Source organism: Octopus sinensis, linkage group LG2, assembly GCF_006345805.1.
Source record: "Octopus sinensis linkage group LG2, ASM634580v1, whole genome shotgun sequence".
Taxonomy (NCBI): Eukaryota; Metazoa; Mollusca; class Cephalopoda; order Octopoda; family Octopodidae; genus Octopus; species Octopus sinensis.
The window spans coordinates 100,526,903-100,536,654 of record NC_042998.1 but is presented as its reverse complement, the minus strand read 5'-3'; the positions used below and the strand labels follow the sequence as shown (position 1 = coordinate 100,536,654).

Below are 9,752 nucleotides of genomic sequence, written 5' to 3'. Positions count from 1 at the left end.
TAGATAGATAGTTATATTATATATATAAAGAGAAAGAGAGAGAGAGAGAGAGAGAGGAAGAGTGAAAGACAAAGAGAGACAGCTAGATAGAAATAGATAGATAGATAGATAGATAGATAGATAGATAGATAGATAGAGAGAGAGAGAGATAGATAGATAGATAGGAACAAAGAGAGTATGCATGCAGAAAAGTAGAGAATGTTTGATAGATGGGAACACCTACAACAGAGTAATATATTGAAATATTCAAGACAGTAGAAGTTATACATACATATGCAAACACACACACACACAAAGAAAGAGAGGGAGGAGAGAAGTAATAAACAATTAGAAAGAGAGAGATAGCAGCAGAAGAGACAAATATAGACAAATGAGGTAAAGATAAACATCAAAAGAGAGACAGAAACTTCAAACTCTAAAGCCTCATAAGTGACTTGAGGGCCTGTAGTTTCGTGGGTTTCCACACACACACACATGTGTGTATATATATATATATGTATATATATGTATATGTATGTGTGTGTGTGTATGTGTGTGTGTGTGTATACACACACATATGTACATATGCGCCTGCGTACTTTGACCGGAACCGAAAGCTCCGGCAATGGCGTCCGAGCTACATTGTTGTCAGTCTAGGAATGACTTGTAATAGTAATGAAGCCATGGAATATTTCACTCTACTCACTATTTTCAACTGTACACGGGATTAAAAAAAAAAGAGCAAGATAATTATACACCTCAGAAAACGTAAATTTTATTTTTTATTTATTTTCTTTCACTTCTTATATATATTTTTTTGTTATTTTGAAATATTTTCCTACAGAAAATATATATGTATAGAGAAAGAAGAAAATATTTAATGAACAATTAAGGATTGTTTAAGAAATTATTGTTCTCATGTAAATTCTTATTTTATTATCATTGATTGTTTTTTTTTAACAAAAGCGAAATAATATCAATTTTGTTTTTATGACTATTTCTAGATTAATTGCATGTGTTTACATTTTTACTCTACTTCTAAAACATCTAAAATGTTTATTCTTTTAACACACCTTCCTTTCTCCTCTTCTCTCCGTTTTGTGTTTCACTTTCGTTACAGAATTGCACTTAATTTCCCCTACTTTTTGGACTTGTATTTCTGTATTTGATTTAATTTCCAAAAATATTTTTCGGTTTTAATTACTAAACCATAATGCAACCAATATGCCGTTTTAAGTACAAGTTTTATTGAACGTTAAACATTTAATATTTCTGATAATTTTTTTTTCAACAAATTTTATTGTAAAAAAAAAAAATACTCGCAGAAAAAAACATAATCAACAATGCAAAATATTTTCACTCATTCGAGTGCGTCAAGTCTACTTTAAAAAATTTTTTGTCAAAATCTAAAATTTGTATCATAATTGTTAAATAGATATCCATCAAGAAAAGCTCATTTTCATATGTAAAACACAAGTGCATAAGATATCTTGTACTTTGTTTTCGTTTTAGGTTTTGCGACTAAATCTGCCATTTTCTCATTCTTCAATGCATTCCTTGTTTGTTTTCATTGTTTCCCTCTCTCCACTTTCGACTACTTTTTCTATCTCTGTCTCTCCTTTCTCTATCAACATTGTCTGATCGATCAAGGCTGACCTGAGATTACACAACATGACATGTACAATTTCTAGATGCACACACACACACGGCTTCCTCTACAAAAAAGCTCCAGTTGCCCTTTGACATCTCATCCCCTTGACATGTAAAGGCGGTTGCTTGTAAGCAAACCAATGTTACATTTGTTTATACGTTTTTATATATTCTTTGTTGGTATCACAACCTCCGCTGTAACGTGTATATACAGTTATTTGATATCAGTAATTTCTTCTTACTCTCTTTTGTGTTCAAATTCCACTAGAATCGATGTTATTTCAAAGGGTGAAAGCAGTAATGAAGTCGATTGAGTCAACTTTGTCCACCACTACCCTATAAAGTTGTAGTTTTGTGTCAATACATCAAACATTGTATTATATGGAAGATTTTTTTTCTTCCTTATTTCGTTCCTCACTGAACATCCCTGGACGATTCCAGTTGCATATTGATATTTCTGGGAAGAGGTTGCTGTTTCTGGAGAGAAGGATGTGTGAGAGGTACCCCACGATCCTTTCTTACGGCACAATGTAGCCAATTCAGAGAGAAAGCTAAAAAAAAGAATCAACCCTCGTACTTGATTGGGGTTTTATTTATCAACCCCAAAAGAATGGAAGACAAATTTGACTTCTAGGGGATTTGAATTCACAGCTCGGAGACCGGTAACAAATACCGCAAGACATTTTATTCGATACTCTAATAATATTTGCCAATTCGCCACCCTAGATATATGTCTAAAACATTGTTACAAGGCCACAAATTTGCAAGAAAGGTGATAATTGACTGAATTTCATGCCCTCAGACAAATATATTAGTGTTACTTATTGATCGACCTCAGAAAGCTGAAAGCAATGTCAATTTTAGCATGCATGGCTCGAATATGAAACGTAAACAGACGTTATGGCCTTGCACTTTACTGTATCAACTACTATTAGAATTTTGGGCTCATAATCTAGTATTGTTTGATCTCAATATAAACAGATTTTGACACAGTCTTAACAGTAGTGGCAGCCGGTTAATATCTAGTGGCAACCGTTTTCCTAAATACGTGAATTTTTTGAAAAAAACCCCAAACAAACTGGAAGTCAAATCTCAGTAACCAAAATATCTTTTTGAATAAACATAAAGCCTTAGGTATTTAGAGGAAGAGGTTTGAACAATTGTCAAACGATCATCCCTTTATGGGACGGGCACTTTTGAAAGTACGTCAAGTGGAATGGTAGGAAATGATTCGAAACCGGGTCGCATACTCGGCGCACAGGGTTGACTCACTGCTAATTTACCTTTTCACCCTACAGCACTTGCCTTATTTCTGTGTTAGCAATATTGACAGAAACTGAGTCAATAATATAGCTAGGAGTGGTACTATGTATTTCACCAACCAAACATTCTTTAGAGAAACCTTATCTTCTCGAATGTTACACGTCAGTTTTTCTATTAATCAATTGAAATGTGGACATATTTATAAACAACTTTATCTACACACATTTTCAATCTTAAACTGATCAGCTTAGGACAGAAGCGTTATTTCTCATTGCACATTGCTTTAGATAAAAGAAAAACTTCTCGCAAGGACTGACGTTTGCTGATAAGTACAACACAGTTGTTACCTGCAGGTTTTAAAAGAGCCATGCTGTTATTCTCATTATGATATTACCTATCTGAACGTAAGATGATCTTCAGGATTCATGTGGAGGGTGAAAATGGAAGGTAACCCCCAAATTAGCTATAAATAAATGTAAGGCTCTGTTTGAATTCTTCAAATATTTCGGAGTAGGAGATGTTAAAAAATACTATACCCCACGATTAATGCTAATACCAAGAATTACATTCGCAATTTCAAAAAAAAAAATCGTATCTTAACAAATTTTACAATCTTGAAACAAACAATTGAAGAAACATAAGCCTTATCCAGCGCACACTGATTCGAATTAAGTGGTTTATTTAGTTTTAGATTGACTAATTTTCTCCTTCCTGTCGTTAAGTACTTTCATAAAAAAAAATTGTTTATTTCTTCTGCGTTTTGTGTTGTATATTTTCTTCAAATGGCTTGTTAGAATAAAATCATTTTACAACATTTAAATATCTCCTCACATTTGTCTTTACGCATAATGAAATACAATTTGTATTTTAGGGACAAGCGACACATCAATCAAATCTGAAATTATTTCTGAGTTCTTTGTGTGCGTGCGCGCGCGTGTGTGTCTGTGTGTTTGTAAATATTTACTAATGATGGATTGTAAACGAGGAGTGGAAATGAAACAAAATTCCTCTGTGATTTATTCAGCTGACTCTATTGCTAAGGTTAATTTTTTCGTGTTCATTATTTCATTATAACAAATTATTTACACCACCACGTAGAGTTTTAGTGTTGATTTGTTATTCTAGAATATTTATGTAAGCGAAACACATTATTTATGATAAAGCTCGGCGAAGACGCAAACGTCACTTCTTAAATATTCTTACGCTTTAAATGTTTTTCTGTCAGTAAAACCGAGTTTTCACCAAAATCTGTAAGCTATCGAAATCTTTTTTTTTTTTATAATTGTCTTTGTCCACTCTGGTTTATTGTCAGAACAGAATTTACGTTTAGCTTTCCTTTTTCTTTTTCATTTTTATGGCAGTCTTATTGAGATTATGTAGTCCGTGTATGTTTATTTTATTTCACATGAAATTGTTATTTATCTATGTGAATATATGTTCCAGAACATGCTTTATGTCATTTTCCCAGATCAAGGGGGAAAATAGCTTGGGGACGGGATGGGGTGGGGTGGGGGTTTTCTGTGACAAATTTTTATCGTTAAAAATGTGAAAGCATTTTATCAAGGAGGTACAACATAAATTAACTGTATGCTTTTTGCAATTTAAATATTCCATTTTGCTCTTAGATATTCTATAAATAAACAAGATGAGGGAAATTGCTAATCACAGATAACTAAAAATATAAAACCGAGCTTGTTATGAAAATTCACCTTACAGCTAGAGAGAAACATACAGCTATACTTTAATGTGGAAAAAAAGTTATTGTTCCTATCTTGAAATTTATGAAGGTTATAATGAGTTGAAATGTGAGTAAAGAATTGTGTGTCTTTGTTGGATAAGTGTGAGAATTAAATGACTTTATCTCTCCAGATATAAAAGTTATATCAAAGAAAGAAAGAAAAATATTTGTTGTGTGTGTATGTGTAGATAACCCTTTATGTATCATGCTTTGTATATACACCATCAATAGGCAAATTTTTGTGTTTATCATCCTAAATAAAATCTCTTATGGACATGCTATATTTAAAACAATATACATGGGAGGGAGCTGAAAGACACCTTGGCTTGCAAGAATGTCATGCATTTCATCCTTCTTAAGCATTGTCAATGACATGTACTCATTGCTAACCACATTCTTAGATGAGACCTGCCATCTCTGATATAGAAAATTGTGGATTATACATTCACTAGTATTGCAAATAGCTATTGGGCTGAATAAATAATCTGGTGAATGCAATTGAAGCAGCACTAAATTACTTCATGTATATACACTGTTGACAGGCAAGCTACTGTGGTGGTCTTCTGAGATAAAATCTCTTATGGATGTGTTGTGTTCAGAAACAATATATTTCAGAGAGAGAGAGAGAGAGAGAGAGAAAAAGACAAAAATAATAATAAATTCATCTCAGCAGCAGCTAGTGAGAATATCAGATGCATTTGGGCCAGATGCACATGCAGGATTTTCCACCTCAGATGTAAGAAACTGAATAATACATTCACTAATATTGTGAATAGTTGCAGGGCTCAATAAATAACCCAATGAGTGGAGGGTTGCATATTGAAACATTGTCTTGGTATGATAAATATAATTGAGCAAGGCTGCAATTTAGTTTTAAGAGACCATATGCATATACACACGCACACTTTTTAATTGTGAAAATAAGCAATGTCTTTGAAATCTTATAGTGAATGATTTATATTGGTTAGGAAATCTGTTTACTGAATGAGTGAAAGGATTTTTTTCTGTGTTTTTGTTTTCTTTGCATTTCAAATATTCATTAGTATATACAGTCTCTGAGAATAACATTCGAACTTATTTGCTTTTACTTCAGAATTTGATTGTCATATAAATCATCCTGTATTAACTTCCTGCATGCTTCCACTCTATAATATTGTTAATGTAATAGAATCTGATTTTGATGGCATACTTTATATTATTGGTTGCTTCTCAAACAATGAGTTCTCATTAATGATTATTGAATTTCTAATCTTTAAGATAGTCTCTGAATTAACAACTTGAAAAGCTGCTTTTATTGCATTATGTAACTTTATTTCATGGATGGCTGAATGATGAGAAATATTTACTGCAAACTTCCAGGGATCCTGTTTGTCTTTTGTTTTGTATTTCTGTATTCTGCTAAATTCTTTAATTTTTCCTGTACTTTGAAACCAGTACTTCTCCTATGTTTTGAAACCAGAACTTGCTAACAATTATTGATAGCAAATTTTTGTTCCAAAATATTTTAAGATTTGATCAGAAAATTTTTTATAACAATTAGTATCATTTCCTCATATGTTTGAAGAAATACAAGATACTATTAAATAACAACCAGTATAATGTAATAAAAACAGGCAAATAAAACAAAATGCCTGTTACCAATGACAATATGAGATAGTAAATGGTAATGTAATGAAATATTTCTTTTAATATATTATATAGCCATGAAACCTAAGCTTCTTTAGAAGAAGGAAACTTATCAGTGCTACTTTAGTGTGTGGTCTGATGCAAATTCCATAGTCTACATTATGAAATGATCTGATCTGGGCTTCTGCTAAACTGCATGCTAATGTGTAAAAGGTCAGGTAGACCACACACTAAAATGGCACCTAATTATCACTGTTTCTTGCCTTTCATGCTTTTCTTAGTGTAATTTGTGACATAAATTGAATAGGTTCAAGTTGGGAATTGAAACTGGTTGGTGACTAAATTCACCAAGAATTGACTATCACTTGGTGGCATTCAATGACAAGTTTTTCTACAGCCCAGTAAGCTTCCACAATACCAGTGGATGGTTTATTCATTGTTACCTATATATCAAGGCATGACTTTCATCTAAGCAAGTGACAGTTGGGTGCACAGCATTGACAAACTTCAAGAAAGGTGAAACACATCTGTCATTCTCATGAGTCACTGCAGTGATGATGTTTGTTTTGCTCTGATATAGTTTTTAACACAAGTCTATGAAAAGATTTTATATCAGAGAATTCCACAACATTATGCCTTTTAACAATGTGTATACATATAGCATAATACACAGAAGTTTATAGATACAGGAGTAGCTGCGAGGTAAGTAGCTTGCTTACCAACCACATGGTTCTAGGTTCAATCCCACTGCATGGCACCTTGGGCGAGTGTGTTCTACTATAGCCTTGGGACGACCAAAGCCTTGTGAGTGGATTTGGTAGATGGAAACTGAAAGAAACCCGCCGTATATATATATATATATATATATATATATATATATATATATACATATGTGTGTGTGTGTCTGTTTGTCCCCCCCCCCACCATCGCTTGACAACCGATGCTGGTGTGTTTATGTCCCTGTAACTTAGCGGTTCAGCTCAAGTGACCGATAGAATAAGTACTAGGCTTACAAAGAATAAGTCCTGGGGTCGATGTGTTTGACTAAAGGCGGTGCTCCAGCATGACCGCAGTCAAATGACTGAAACAAAAAAAAGAATAAAAGATGGAGACAGAATGTATTTTACTCAAGAAGAGACTGATCATGTCATATCTATGCTCTTTGGAGGATATCTTTATGGGTACTGATTTAAACCAAAAACTAAATTAGGATTTCAGACTTGTTTTTTGCTCAATGATAATTATTCACCTTTTCAAGTAATTATTGATATTTATATTACTGTTCTACAACAAATTAACATTTTCAGGAGATTATTTCTTTTTAAAGAAAAAAATCATTAAATAAAAGAAAAAAAAGTATTAAACTATTTTAAGATGTGAAGTGTTTCACCATTATCAATGGAAAAATCGAGTAAGATGTCATTCATTTACAGTACACTAGACATGAGTGCTTTGTTGCTACAAGTTCTGTTTTGCTCTTCCTTACCTTTTGATCCTACGGTGAATAGTAACCTTTCAACACACAACTTGACATACTTTACTTTATTTCTTTTTCTATTTCTTTTTTCAATAACTTCAGTACCTCTTTTCATAGACACTTTACAAGTCACAAAATTACTCTCAATTGGTTGCTAACACTGAATCTGACTTTTCTAATTTAGTAGTTTACAGCTTTATTGATTTAGCAGAATGACACCCCTTATTTCATGTTACTATTTCCCTGAACTTTGTAACAGTAGGTTATTCTTTTCTTTATGTATGTATATATACTGTTATTAATTTATTTTTCTGTAGTATAAATACTTCAATTTGTCGTTTCAATGAGTACCACTTTAAATTGTAGCCACTAAACTAGAAAACCAGTTTTCAGTCTAAATTCACTGAGTGGGTGGGGGTGTCATGTTTGGATAGTTTCAACATTGTATTTTTCTGTCGTCTGTCTTTATTTATCTCATAGGCGTAGGAGTGGCTGTGTGCTAAGTAGCTTGCTAACAAACCACATGGTTGCTGGTTCAGTCCCACTGCGTGGCACCTTGGGCAAGTGTCTTTTACTATAGCCTCGGGCCAACCATAGCCTTGAGTGGATTTGGTAGACGGAAACTGAAAGAAGCCCGTCGTATATATGTATATTTATATATACACATTTGTTTGTCTGTGTTTGTCCCCCAACATCACTTGACAACCGATGCTGGTGTGTTTACGTCCCCGTAACTTAGCGGTTCTGCAAAAGAGACTGATAGAATAAGTCCTGGGGTCGATTTGTTCAACTAAAGGCGGTGCTCCAGCATGGCCACAATCAAATGACCGAAACAAGTAAAAGAATATCCCCATTTTTAGTATTTCTGGTTTTGTATTTTCCTGACTGCCTACAGATAAATTCAGCTTATTTCTTTTTTGCTTAAAGTTACCTAAAACATAGATAGGTAAGTTGCTATAGCTAGCATATTGACATGTAGAAACTCCTTTGTTAGCTTGTCTAAGACCATATATATATATATATCTATATATATATATATATAATATATATATATATATATATATATATATAGGTAAAAAGCACTGGCACTGGTGCCATAGAAAAAGTACTAGTGCTGGTGCCATGTAAAAAGCACTGGTGATGGTGCTTTGTAAAAGCACCCAGTACACTCTGTAAAGTGGTTGACATTAGGAAGGGCATTCAGCTGTAGAAAACGAGCCAAAACAGACTATGGAATCTGGTTCAGCCCCTAGCCTTGTCAGCTCCAGTCAAGCCATCCAGTCCATTGCAAGAAACATGATTAAATAATTAAAAAATATTGGTTTCAAATTTTGGCACAAGGCCAGCAGTTTTGGGGAAAGGAAGTAGATTACATCAACCTCAGTGCTCAACTGGTACTTTTTTTATTGGCCTCGAAAGGATGAAAGATAAAGTTGAACTTGGATAGTTAAAGAATATTAAAATTGGCTCAAATTTAGAGGATAGGTAGAGTCAATTAGAATGGCACCATGACTCAACTGGCATATATTTTATTGACTTTCGCAAGATGAAAGGCAAAATCAATTTCTGGGATTTGAACTCAGAATGTAAGGGTATACAACTATATTACTGGGAGACATTTTGTTCATAATAGTATAGTAAAACCTATTTTAATAGTTCATCCTAGAATTGCATCGTTTTAGTCCAGTTTTAGTTTTTGTAGTTAGAGTATATAGGCAGTAGGGAAATCCCATGGTTGAGCAGTATGAGGGTTAATTAATACACTGTGCTTGAAACAATTTATTCCTCCCTTCCTCTTCAACAATTGGTCTTGTTAAATAGAAAAATGAGGATTTTTTCTTTTTTCTTTCTTAATCTTGAAGACAAATGGTGTGGTGGTAAGCAGTTTGTAAATATATTGTCATTCAGTTTTAATTCTTTTTTGGAATTGGAGTGTCTTTATTAAGTTGTACCCAATAGAAAGAGAGAGTGTGATCAGCACAACTGCAAGTCTATTTCCTTATAATCTGAAGGCTTTTA

At 33.3% G+C, this 9,752-nt stretch overlaps 1 protein-coding gene across 2 annotated transcripts in view; it reads left to right on the top strand.

Annotated features, from left to right (window-relative positions):
• Window positions 1–576: 576 nt before the first annotated feature.
• LOC115232686 (FERM domain-containing protein 4A) overlaps window positions 577–9,752 on the top strand; it is a 383,772-nt gene continuing 374,596 nt past the window's right edge. The window contains exon 1 of one of the 2 annotated variants that reach the window (XM_029802713.2): window positions 577–747. The gene's annotated coding sequence lies outside the window, so the exon portion shown is untranslated. Of the gene's footprint in view, window positions 748–3,915; window positions 3,934–9,752 lie in introns of those variants that run through there. The other variant, XM_029802715.2, reaches the window with a different exon arrangement.